The sequence below is a fragment of the Natator depressus genome, chromosome 7, assembly GCF_965152275.1.
Source record: "Natator depressus isolate rNatDep1 chromosome 7, rNatDep2.hap1, whole genome shotgun sequence".
In the NCBI taxonomy this organism is placed as follows: domain Eukaryota; kingdom Metazoa; phylum Chordata; order Testudines; family Cheloniidae; genus Natator; species Natator depressus.
The window spans coordinates 2,135,300-2,149,085 of record NC_134240.1 but is presented as its reverse complement, the minus strand read 5'-3'; the positions used below and the strand labels follow the sequence as shown (position 1 = coordinate 2,149,085).

The following is a 13,786-nucleotide window of genomic DNA, read 5'->3' as shown; positions in this document are numbered from 1 at the left end:
TCATTAAGTGCTGAGATTGCAATTCAAGCACACTTGTTTGCCTCAGCTAATGAAAATCAAACAGACCAGTCTCTGGTGTACATTCTATTGTTGGTTTGTACCCTTAATCTTGCTGTATCGTTCAAACTTCCTTAAAATACAGTGCAGTCACAAAAGGATTATACAGTACATACATATTTGCACTACAACAGAATTTCACTAATCTGCATGCTGTCAAATTCATACATAAACAACGGCTGTCTCACCCTCTTCCAAGCACAGATTTAATAGCAAAGTAGCTCAAGGTTGAAAGTGTAAGTTTAAAAAAATGAGTGCAGCAATACACTCAAAGAAGCATATTCATTTTTATGATTCATTACAAGAGCAAAGTCATACAACTTCATTGCTTTTACCAAACAGACAACATTACATTATGAAGTATTATAAAACGACACTGCAGCTGTCAAAATAAGCAGACGGGGATAATGTATCACAAAATGTACTTTGTTTTTTTGTTAGGCTTGTTCACTTACTCATTCACAAAATTCAGTAATTTACAGTGGGTCTCCCGGTTGTTAATCTGAATTAGTGAAGTTCTGCTGCACTTGTCAGGCCACAATATGCACCAAAGGTGCCGTGATAATAAATGCGGGTTATATAGAACATGCTTGGTTAACACCTACCTGAGAAAGTTTTCATAATGCTGGCAAAACAGCTGGTTGCCAAGGGGTTCTCAAGAACTTGGTGACCTACAGGTATAGAAGATGTGAGGGAATCCTGGTGAAAAACACATGGCTTCCCATTGTCTGAGTCTATATACTCTGTCTTCCTCTTCCCCTCCTCCTCTGGGAAGATTTGACAAAGATTTGTCAGGCTTCCTCAGCTGGAGTATTCAAAATTACCTTACCGTGGAATCCACCTTTTGCATACCACGTGCAGCCGAAGTATCATTTTTTCGTCTGGTCTCCCACACTCCAGGAAGCAAGTACATGTATGTTGCTTCCTGCCTTTTAATACCTCTAAATAAGCCTGACCAATATCATATAAGATTAGGATTGAAAGAGACCTCAGGAGGTCATCTAGTCCAACCCCCTGCTCAAAGCAGGACCAACCCCAACTAAATCATCCCAGCCAGGGCTTTGTCAAGCTGGGCCTTAAAAACCTCTAAGGATGGAGATTCCACCACCTCCCTAGGGAACCCATTCCAGTGCTTCACCACCCTCCTAGTGAAATAGTGTTTCCTAATATCCAACCTAGACCTCCCCCACTGCAACTTGAGACCATTGCTCCTTGTCCTGTCATCTGCCACCACTGAGAACAGCCGAGCTCCATCCTCTTTGGAACCCCCCCCTTCAGGTAGTTGAAGGCTGCTATCAAATCCCCCTTCACACTTCTCTTCTGCGGACTAAATAAGCCCAGTTCCCTCAGCCTCTCCTCATACATCATGTGCCCGAGGCCCCTAATCATTTTTGTTGCCCTCCACTGGACTCTCTCTAATTTGTCCACATCCTTTCTGTAGTGGGGGGCCCAAAACTGGACACAATACTCCAGATGTGGCCTCACCAGTGGGGAATAATCACATCCCTCGATCTGCTGGCAGTGCTCCTACTAATGCAGCCCAATATGTCGTTGGCCTTCTTGGCAACAAGGGCACACTGTTGACTCATATCCAACTTCTCGTCCACTGTAATCCCCAGGTCCTTTTCTGCAGAACTGCCACTTAGCCAGTTAGTCCCCAGCCTGTAGCAGTGCATGGGATTCTTCCGTCCTAAATGCAGGACTCTGCAATTGTCCTTATTGAAACTCATCAGATTTCTTTTGACCCAATCCTCCAATTTGTCTAGGTCATTTTGGACCCTATCCCTCCCCTCCAGCATATCTACCTCTCCCCCCAGCTTAGTGTTATCCGCGAACTTGCTGAGGGTGCAATCCATCCAGGGGTGAAAGTAAGTTAGAGGACTTACCGGTACCCCTGAGTCCTGAGCAGGGGGTGTGGCCTCAACTGGAAGAGGCATGGCCTTAACCGGAAGAGGCAGGGCCTTAAATCCCCAGGCCCTTTAAATCTGGATTTAAAGGGCCCAGGGCTCCAGCTGCGGTAGAATCATAGAATCATAGAATATCAGGGTTGGAAGGGACCCCAGAAGGTCATCTAGTCCAACCCCCTGCTCGAAGCAGGACCAATTCCCAGTTAAATCATCCCAGCCAGGGCTTTGTCAAGCCTGGCCTTAAAAACCTCTAAGGAAGGAGATTCTACCACCTCCCTAGGTAACGCATTCCAGTGTTTCACCACCCTCTTAGTGAAAAAGTTTTTCCTAATATCCAATCTAAACCTCCCCCATTGCAACTTGAGACCATTACTCCTCGTTCTGTCATCTGCTACCATTGAGAACAGTCTAGAGCCATCCTCTTTGGAACCCCCTTTCAGGTAGTTGAAAGCAGCTATCAAATCCCCCCTCATTCTTCTCTTCTGCAGACTAAACAATCCCAGCTCCCTCAGCCTCTCTTCATAAGTCATGTGCTCTAGACCCCTAATCATTTTTGTTGCCCTTCGCTGGACTCTCTCCAATTTATCCACATCCTTCTTGTAGTGGGGGGCCCAAAACTGGACACAGTACTCCAGATGAGGCCTCACCAGTGTCGAATAGAGGGGAACGATCACATCCCTCGATCTGCTCGCTATGCCCCTACTTATACATCCCAAAATGCCATTGGCCTTCTTGGCAACAAGGGCACACTGTTGACTCATATCCAGCTTCTCATCCACTGTCACCCCTAGGTCCTTTTCCGCAGAACTGCTGCCTAGCCATTCGGTCCCTAGTCTGTAGCGGTGCATTGGATTCTTCCATCCTAAGTGCAGGACCCTGCACTTATCCTTATTGAACCTCATCAGATTTGGCGTAGTGGCGGCTGGGAGCCCGGGGCCCTTTAAATCACACCTGAGTTACCAGCTGCAGAGGCAGCTGGGAGCCCCGGGGCTTCAGGCCGATTTAAAGGGCCCAGGGCTCCAGCTGTCGCTACCGCTGCGGAGCCCCGGGCTCTTTAAATGACTGAGGAGTCCTGGGGGCTCCCGACTGCCACCGCTACCCCGGGGCTCGGGCAGCAGCGCTTAGGCAGGGATTTAAAGGCCCGGGGCAGTAGCAGCGGCTGGAGCTCCAGGGCCCTTTAAGTCCCCGCCAGAGCCCCGCCGCCGCTACCCCAGGACTCGGGTAGCAGAGCTTAGGCAGGGATTTAAAGGCTCGGATTGGTAGCAGCAGCTGGAGCTCCGGGGCCCTTTAAATCCCCGCCAGAGCCCTGCTGCTGCTACCCCAGGGCTTCGGCAGCAGGGCTCGGGTGGTGATTTAAAGGGCTTGGGGCTCTGGCAGCCGCTACCGCCCCAGCCGTTTAAATCCCCTCCGGAGCCCTGCCGCTGCTACCCCAGGGCTTTAAATTGCCGCCTGGGAAAGCCAGTCTCGATACGGCGCACCGGCTCTTAGTACCGGCTTACTTTCACTTCTGAATCCATCCTATCATCCAGACCATTAATTAAGTTGTTGAACAAAACCGGCCCCAGGACCAACCTCTGGGGCACTCCGCTTGATACCGGCTGCCAGCTAGAGATGGAGCCATTGATCACTACCCGTTGAGCCCAATGATCTAGCCAGCTTTCTATCCACCTTATAGTCCATTCACCCAATCCATACTTTAAGTTGCTGGCAAGAATACCGTGGGAGACTGTATCAAAAGCTTTGCTTAAGTCAAGGTATATCACATCCATTGCTTTCCCCATATCCACAGAGCCAATTATCTCATCATAGAAGGCAATCAGTTTGGTCAGGCATGACTTGCCCTTGGTGAATCCATGTTGACTGTTCCTGATCACCTTCCTCTCCTCCAAGTGCTTCAAAAAGGATTCCTTGAGGACTTGCTCCATGATTTTGCCAGGGACAGAGGTCAGGCTGACCACTCTGTAGTTCCCCAGATTCTCCTTCTTTCTTTTTTTAACGATGGGCACTATATTTGCCTTTTTCCAATCGTCTTGGACCTCCCACGATCACCACAAGTTTTCCAAGATAATGGCCAATGGCTCTGCAATCACATCGGCCAACTCCCTTAGCACCCTTGGAAGCAGCGCATCCAGCCCCATGGACTTGTGCATATCCAGATTTTCTAAATAGTCCTTAACCTGTTTTTTTCACCACTGAGGGCTGCTCACCTCCTCCCCATACTGTGTTGCCCAGTGCAGCAGTCAGGGAGCTGATCTTTTCTGTGAAGACCGAGGCAAAAAAAGCATTGAATACTTTCAGCTTTTTCCACATCCTCTGTCACTAGGTTGCCTCCCCCATTCAGTAAGGGGCCCACACTTTCCCTGACCACCTTCTTGTTGCTCACATACCTGTAGAAACCCTTTTTGTTACCCTTCACATCCCTTACTGGCTGCAACTCCAGTTGTGCTTTGGCCTTCCTGATTACACCCCTGCATGCTCGAGCAATATTTTTATACTCCTCCCTAGTCATCTGTCCAAGTTTCCACTTCTTGCAAGCTTCCTTTTTGTGTTTAAGCTCACCGAAGATTTCTCCGGTAAGCCAAGCTGGTCACCTGTCATATTTGCTATTCTTTCTGCACATCGGGATGGTTTGTTCCTGCTCCCTCAATAAGGCTTCTTTAAAATACAGCCAGCTCTCCTGGACTCCTTTCCCCCTCATATTAGCCTCCCAGGGGATCCTGCCCATCAGTTCCCTGAGGGAGTCAAAGTCTGCTTTTCTGAAGCCCAGGGTCCGTATTCTGCTGCTCTCCTTTCTTCCTTTTGTCAGGCTCCTGAACTCGACCATCTCATGGTCACTGCTGCCCAGGTTGCCACCCACTTCTTCTTCCTCTACCAGTTCTTCCCTGTTTGTGAACAGCAGGTCAAGAGGAGCATGGCCCCTAGATGGTTCCTCCAGCACTTGCACCAGGAAGTTGTTCCCAGCACACTCCAGAAACTTCCTGGTGCAAGTGCTGGAGGAACCATCTAGGGGCCATGCTCCTCTTGACCTGCTGTTCACAAACAGGGAAGAACTGGTAGAGGAAGAAGAAGTGGGTGGCAAGAAGTGGGAAGTCTGCACTGCTCTATTGCTCTCCCAGCAGATGTCAGAGTGATCACCTCTCTCCTCAGATAAATCCCTGGCTCCCTGTTCATTTCACAATCCAATACAAAACTTCCCACTTCATACAGCCATCGTTGGACTTGTCCTATCTTGTTGCACAGACCTTGGCCCTGAGTATGAGCTGTATCCTGGATCCTTTGTGCTGCTCCAGTGGCTGATTGCCCCACTGAGGAAGACCCACTGCCTGAGGAAAATTATCCAATTGTAAAGCACCACTTGGGGCTGCTCAAGCTTGCACAAGGGGCTCACCTGGCTCCTGGCAGCTCGAGAACACAGGAGATCCAAAGGATGCATAAACCTGAGCTCAGCTACAGCCCAGAATCCGAGCTCTACCCCCTTTCCCTGTTCCTGCCATAGCATCAGCCTCATCTCTGTCCCTTCACTACCCACTGCTCATTGCTGGGGTGAGGCCTTTCTCCTGTGCAGCTCCTGCCTAGACATGCTTTTCTCGATCCCTCTGCTGCCACCCCATTTCTTCAGAATTGCAGCTTGACATGTAACGTTGTCTGCCTTGCTGAGACCTCTTCAATTCTTCGCCCCGCTGCTATTTAGTACTTATCTCTGTGAAACATTTGGACACACAGTTGATCTGTTTGCAAGACACTGTCAAAATGAACTTGTACTTCATTGTTTCACAAAAAGAAAAGGAGTACTTGTGGCACCTTAGAGACTAACAAATTTATTTGAGCATAACCTTTCGTGGGGGCTGCAAGAAGGACGGCCAGCACATCCCTCGGCCCACACCACTTCCTGCAGCCCCCATTGGCCGGGAGCAGCGAACTGCGGCCAGTGGGAGCCGCGATCAGCCAAACCTGCGGACGCAGTAGGTAAACAAACCGGCCTGGCCCGCCAGGGGCTTTCTCTGAACAAGTGGTGGCCCTAGTTTGAGAACCACTGCCCTAAACAGCTTATTCATATAGATTAGCCTCTTTTATTATGCCACTAAAACAGTGTGGAGGTTTAAGCTAGCTCAGTGGCAAAACTGTGAGCTGTAGCTCTAGAGACCTACAGTAAGTTGAGGAGTGACCTCTCACTTCCGGGGGCATTGTTAAGTTCAGTCATGTCATCAAGTTGACACTCCTAGGTTCCACAGAGATCCGGCTGCTCGCAGTACAGAGGCATCTTTCTAGCAAAGTAAGACCATTGTTACCCTTGCAACACAAGAGTGTCCCCAGGGTGTAGGGGTGGGATTAATGGGGTTTCTTTGAGACTCCATTGAAGCAGACTGCCAGGCAGACAAAGCAGAGCAGGAATTCACTTACATCCTGATCCTGAAGTTGTCTCCACACAGACATAAGGGTCACCCACACAGAGACAGTTACAGGATTAGGGTCCTACATCCCTTTTTCCAGGTGTATCAGATGGTATCAGTCAGTCTCATGTAACTTCCAAAGTTCACTTTCCTTTTAGAAAAGCTATTAATTTTTATAATTTTCTGGGGGTGGGTTACGACATGGTAAATTATACATCTGCTCTGCTACACAAAAGAGTTTATTACTCAGCATTCCTTTGTAGTTATCCTACTGTTATTGAAAAACCTTGCTACTTTTAAAAGCAGATTACACTGCAAAAGCATAGTTTTTGCCACATTAATTTAGTTTACGGCTTCATTTTATACTGTTGTTATATCAAAATAAAACCAGGCCAGTGTAATTATATGCCAAAAGTCCAATCTCATCTTGAGTATATTTGTTTAAATGATTCCTCTCACAGAGAAGGAAAAGTAATTTTCAGGTTTTGTTTTCAGCAGCACAACTGTTAACTAATCTGAGTATATTAACGTTAAAGTTATTGTTCCGTTGAGTTGTACTTGTCCATTGATTTTTAAAAGCCCCTAGCTCCCTAGTCATCCATTAAGAATAAATGGGATGCAGTCTATGGCGTAGGACAGAAGCATGCTGCTGGGGGTTGACTGTATGAGAGAAAGCAAATGATGTTAGCCGCAACGAGGCTAGTTAGAAGGCATTTTATGAATTGATGAAACATTAAAATGTAATTCTTAAAATGAATGATTTGCTTGTGTTCAGCATTTTAGTTTTATAAAACCCCCACCAACTGACACTTTGTTAAATATTTGGGCATTTGAACTAGCAGACAAGTGAATGCAAGTGATGACAGTGGATAATTGATATGCTTTATTACCGTCTATTTGACTGAGATTAAATGTGAATATGCAGGAATTTTGCCAAGTAACTTATTTTTCTTTAAAATCTTCCTTACTGCAACTTATACAGCCAATATACTGATAAACAAATGAATCAAAGTTAACAAAGAAGAAAGGGCATAATATTCTTAGTTAAATTAGGTAATAAAACATTGTTTTTCTCTGTTGGCATCATTTATAATGCAAAAAGAGCAGCGAACACCAAGTTTGAAATCTAGCCAGCAAGTCACCAGTATAATAAAATGGAAGTTTAGTCTTTAAGTAAAATTGCAGTTTAGCTCCTACTAAACATAAAACATGATGGGAGTTGTGCATACTTACTTAAGGAAGATCTGACCACCAAATAGCAAGATCTGTTTATTATTAAATTATTATTAACCTGCAGGCCTTTCGCTACCATTTTCAGCCTAATGTAAATGAATATTCCTGTATTCTTGTTGCTTTTAATAAACTACTAAAATATATCCATCGACAGCTGACATTGAAAGAAAATCCTGTTAGATTTAATAGACTAGATTCTCAACTGCTGTAAGCCAACTGATATCAGTGTACCTATGCTGATTTACAGTGTTTACACCAGCTGAGGGTCTAGCTCAATGTGTAGAATTCATGACTGCTTTACTCTCTCTGGACCTGATTCTGCTTCCATGGAAGCCAATGGAAAGATACTTTGTACATGGAGATCCTAATTTGGCTCCTATTAATCTCACTTGTAGTTTTAGCGACCTCTTCTTTAATTATTCAGTCATTAAACATTAAATTAGTCAGGTTTAAAAATAAAAATCTCTTTGCGTCCTTTAGGATTACTGAGCATTTAGTTGGCCTTGTAACAGACTGACAATATCCTGTAATATCCTGAACAAACCTTATGGAATTTAGATAAACTTTATTAAATTAAATTAAACCTTATTGAATTAGTATTAATACCTTTGGGGTCCATTGTGTTAAAAATGCAATTGTGTATGTGTTATTGCGGCATTGTATGTACCTTCTCTTTCCCTAGTAGGAGGGGGTATGCTAATTTGCTACCTCCATTATCAACACTTTGAAGCCACCTCCTGGAGAAACGTGCATATACTAATTCAAACTGGATTCTCCAGAGACCAACAGACAAAGAAAGGGTTTTGGATAAATAGCCTGGTTTTAAACTGTTTCAGGTCCTTTTCTTCCTGATCCAGCAAATAGACAGGACCCCTAGTCCACAGAGGGCCTCAGTCCTCAGGGTATGGTTGTAAGGACTGGCGGCTTGTTCTGAGCTGAAGCTGTGATGAACTCATGACCACAGCAGAACCCCTGATCCTACAAGAATCCATGTTAGGGTTGGGGTCAGTTCTGGTAAGCTTGTTAATATGTGTAGGTTTCAGAGTAACAGCTGTGTTAGTTTGTATTTGTAAAAAGAAAAGGAGTACTTGTGGCACCTTAGAGACTAACCAATTTATTTGAGCATGAGCTTTCATGATGCATCCGATGAAGTGAGCTGTAGCTCACGAAAGCTCATGCTCAAATAAATTGGTTAGTCTCTAAGGTGCCACAAATACTCCTTTTCTTAATATGTGTAGTTTCTTTTATTGTTTTTAATATGTTTTCTTTGTAGTACCTTTTACCTTAAGAATAAATTAGGCTTCAATAGGAGGTACTGTGCGGTAACTTACATCTGTAGCAATTACACCTGTTAACCGTCTCAGAAGAGAAAGCCAGCAGGAGTTTTTGGGCAACATGTCTGTGCTGGGAAATAGACCGTAAAGGCAGGGAGCTTGCAGCCTGGAAATACCCCCGTCAGAAGGGAGAGGAACGCAGGTCTTCACCCAAGACAGGCAGCAGTTCGGGATCTGGAAGCCCAAGATTGGGTTCCCTGTCTGGTCCACTGAGGGGAACTACAGGTGCAGTTACCCTGAACTGTGACAGGCTGGATTTCCCAGAGTGGTGGATAGCAGGAAAGAGGCAAGACCAAGAGCTTGTGACATTCTGTAAATTTGCTTGTGATTTTCTAAATCTCAGTGCTAGCAAAAATGAAAGTTCCAGTAAGGCATACAGTAAATGAAGATATTATGTATTAGGGATGGAATGAATCTGTCACTTTGACGGATTGTGAGGAAAAGAACAGATTAACAGATTACTCATAGTCAGAATGCAGCTCACTGTGAAAAATGTGCAGGAAATGATAAGTGTTGGTTTGTGCTGATTTAATGATATTTTAAAACTACAGTAACACTCTAGGAGAGTAATAAAATATAGCTCATGCCTTGCATTTTTTAATCATCAACATATTGCCAGCTTGACCTTAAAATAATTGTGATATTTCTTTTTAAAATATATTTTTCAAGTCATACAAACTTATATTGCAAAATAAAATGTAGACACACCAACATATGTATCTGAGTACTGTTTAAGCATTCTATTAAAAATGTGCCCTTGAAATCTCTTTTTCCCTGATTTGTGTGTATAAATATACTATGTATCTTTGTAGGTAATGCATCTTCTTATGCTTCTGCACAGTCTCTCTATTATCCATTATAGAAATGTTGTTTTCTGACCTGGAGTTGAGAAAAAATGACCAGTTTTCTCAATGAGGAATTTCTCATGGTTTTATGGCATTTTTGATTTAAGTAATTGTGAGAATGTTCAAACAGCAAAACTGAAGAGTTTTTAGAGGCAGTAATGGACAGTTTAAGACAAAGATGACTGCAGCATTATGATTGACATAGCTGATGGCAGTAACTGAAATTTGATTTCAACATTTTGTATCCCCAGAACAGATATAAGATGAACCAGAAGTTACATACACATCTTTTCTTGTTGTTCATTGTTAATGGACTTCAGCGCTCCTAAAGTCACTGTAAAGCGAGTTTTGAAGAGAACCCATTTGTTATTTTAATGGAACTGTTACCATAAAACAAGATGACTTCTCCAACTACATGTACATTATACATTACAATGTAAGCCCCAGTCATCCGAATGTTTACACATGTGCTTAACATTATGCACATGAGAAATCCCATATACCAAGTGCTTTATGGATACTAACCAGAGATGTAGAAATTTTGTTTCTGTATTTCTTCAAAATATTTTTGTAGCTTTGGCCCACAAATTGGGGTGTTTTGACCTCGTGTAGAGTTAGTGAAATTATTCATTGCCAATAAGTTACTCGACAAATTCAGCCCATTCAGCTTGTGAATCATTCATGAACCTGTCCTCATCTGTTATTCCTAAATATTCACGAAATAGTTTATGCAATTAAATATCACCTATCAGTTGTTCCTACATAAGTCCTCTTCAACTATTTACTGTTCATCATTGTCAGTGTCTGACTGGTCACATAAGTCAAATGATATTTTTTCTGCTCCCTGATTGGACAACTCAGTTTTTTTACGCAGAAGAATAATCAATAGCATATAATAAATAACACACTTTCTGTTTGGATTTTGAGACAAATGTGCTAAAACTTATATAAAGTTTGGGCTTTACAATAATTTTGAGCAAATAAACTCATTTTCTGAATACTCATAAAAACAAATAACCGTGGAACAAATATGCCAGATTCATTCACAAATGTGCTTATTAATTATTATTTCTGTACTATTTGACTAGCTCCAGCCTCACCCTGTCCCATAAAAACAGATCATAACTATGAAAATCAGGGTATGAAGCCATGATGATCTGGGAAATCTGTCTGTACAATTTCTGAATTCTGGTTGATATTGTGAGGTGGTTGTTATGATGTTGCTGTATCAGGGACAGCGTCTCTATCTGTTTTGTATCCACCATTCCTGACAAAGTTTAAGCACATCCCTCCCAGACCAGGTATAATGGCGGGACAGTGAGTTAGCTGGAGCCAAGGAGAAGCTACTTCCTTCTGCTTGTCTGTAGGGAGCAGAGAGTGGAGTGTGGAAATTTCCTAACAAGACAAAAAGACAGAGGTAACAAAGCAGGCGTTTAAAAAAGACACGCAGAATTACCAAGGAAGCTTTCGGCAGGAGAGAGGAAGGGGATGGATTAGTCAGAGAAAGCTGGCTGGTGAGAGGAAGCTCCATTTTCAGAACACAGACCATGTGCTGCAGCGGGAGGATCCTGAATGCCGCTAGACAGCTCTGACCTAGCCCAAAGAATGCTTTGGAGTGGTGAGGAAACTGAGGCAGGAAAATGTTTGAAGGGTTTATTTTTGTATAGATATTTATATTCCTCAGGTGATTAAATAAAGAACACTGGTGTTAGAATCCTGTGCAAAGTGCCTGCCTTTTATGTGTTACAGGTTGCACGTGCCCTTGGAGAGTTAACCTTTGGACCCAGCATGTTCACACAGCTGGAGTTCTGGGAGAGGCTGTGTTTAAGCTAGGGGGGAGGGGGACAGCACTGGTTCCAGGGGCTGGGCAGTGGGCAGCATGGTTGTAGCTCTCAGGAGGGGTTGCTAAACAGAGGGTGTACACCCCACGAGTGTGCCTAGAGGCCCAGGACAACGGCAGAGTCTAGTCTCAGTTCAGATTCTGGAGGTTTAAAACACACAGGATCCAGCTGTTGTATCCCCTCACAGCAAGCAGTCTGGCGAGTGTCTAGGAGGGGGAGCTTGTCCAGATCTGTCTGCATTGTGTGAAAGAGGTACCTGTTAGAGCAGGCCAATAGGGTCTATGTGGGACTGTTAACTTTACAAATCACACCCCTCTGGTGCACTTTGCCACACCGTGTTGGCAAGCTCTAACGTTTCAAGAAGGGACCTGCAGTGTTCCTGAATTCTGCTGTTGCTAGCAATTTATTGTTAATGGTGACAATTGTGATATGCTACTGTTACTGTCACTGGCAAAGGCTTTGTGTCCATGCTAGTTACAAAGTATTGGCAAGGTTTCCCAAGCATACTTCACTGATCGGCACAATTTGTTGCAAAGATTAATTAAGTTTGTCACATAGCTATAACAGAAGCTGTTTACAGAAATACAAATGATTATGTTCATATTTAAATGATGCTCAACTATCTTGTGATTTTCAATATATTATAATTATTTCCTGAATATATAAGACAGATTTCCTGATACAAATACTGGAGGAAAAAGGGAATGAGATGGTAACATTGTATAGGTTTCAGAGTGGTAGCCGTGTTAGTCTGTATCAGCAAAAAGAACAAGGAGTACTTATGGCACCTTAGAGTCTCTGTATTACTGTAAGAATCGTAGTGTCAGAGTCAGTGCTAAACCTAACTTTGAATGTTTATGAAAACTGCCTCTTCTGGGCCTTCACATAATGTAACTCACAATGTCAAAGAGTGTACTGTTTAGCATTCTTGTTATCAAGAAAGCCATAGCGAGGTCCCGGTGTGTTGATTGTATTGATTACAGCTTGAGGTCTTGACAATAGCATAAACAGAGGGTGTCTCTAATTAATCAAAATGCTTGATTAGTTTTTCTGTTTTGAGGAGATAAACTGGCTTCTTTAAGAAGATTATTTCTTCAGTCAGTGTAAGATGAAGGATAAATTAGACACGCAGCCCACAATCTACATTGCTGAGCATTCTAATGACCAGTTGTCTGCTAGACTTCTTATTTTATACAAAGGTATAAAAACGATTTCAACAAGGAATGTTATAAAAAATGTAGCTCACTTATACTCTCTCCCGCTCACGCACACATGCTATCTTAGGCGCTTCCTTAAAAGCTGAGCCCCTAGAGGTTACCAGCTTAATGTGTGCCTAATGCCTGCCTTGGTCGCTAGAGTAAAGCATGTGCCAGCATTTCCACTAGAAATCCACTTCTTAGAGGCTTATCAATCCGTTGCAAATCTTTGCTTTCTTCTGAAAGTTGGCAGACAAGATCTCAACACAGATAGGAATTTTGTTTGCCAATTTTGGAAAAGGTTGGGTTGGTCACGTGTGGAAATATGAGATCCATTTTTAACATGCATTTGTTTGAATGGCTTCAAATTTAAAAGTAACTTTTGGCCAACAAGGAGTCCATAATATTAAATTGAAAAGAAAAAAATTTTAAACAGCCAAGATATTGCAGTTTAAAAATTGGCCATTGCACCAGCATGGTATTAATAGGCACCTGCTGGAGGTACTGTCCTTCAGATGAGACACAGTCTAGTCCTCTCTCTCTCTCTCTGGATCTGACCCACCACTCTTCCTTAAAGATTGTGTGGTGTTTTTTGCTGGTGTAGGGTATTAAGACACATGCTCCAGCAAAACATTACCTTTTATATTCTTTCAATTCCCCCTGTAATTTCTCTTGGAGCTTGTCTTCGCTCAAAACGTAATGGTGTTTGAATGTGATTGTGAAGAGTCAAGTTAGCTGTCACGATGCTTGATCATGACTGACCACACAGCATGAACCGGGTCAAATCTGAGATTAACTATAATGTCAGCTAATTATGATTAAACCCTGGTCCCAGCAGAGGCACAAAAACTCAAGAGCTTGTACTCAAGGTAGATAATACCAGAAATGCAAATTGCAGGAACTGGAGTGGTTTTACCTGTGACTCTGTGCGTTCTGGTGCACTCTCTTACCTAACTGGCATTCTGTGACGCTTTGGACACTT

General features: G+C 43.4%; 1 protein-coding gene and 1 long non-coding RNA gene across 2 annotated transcripts in view; one reads left to right on the top strand and one right to left on the bottom strand.

Moving 5' to 3' along the window:
* Nucleotides 1-13,786, bottom strand: part of LOC141990351 (uncharacterized) — a 39,699-nt gene that overhangs the window by 1,954 nt on the left and 23,959 nt on the right. Inside the window, exon 3 of the long non-coding RNA XR_012640157.1 lies at nt 663-728. This is a non-coding gene — a long non-coding RNA (uncharacterized LOC141990351). The remainder of the gene's footprint in view (nt 1-662; nt 729-13,786) is intronic.
* Nucleotides 1-13,786, top strand: part of CFAP20DC (CFAP20 domain containing) — a 167,043-nt gene that overhangs the window by 141,168 nt on the left and 12,089 nt on the right. The gene's annotated exons all lie outside the window — the stretch shown is intronic.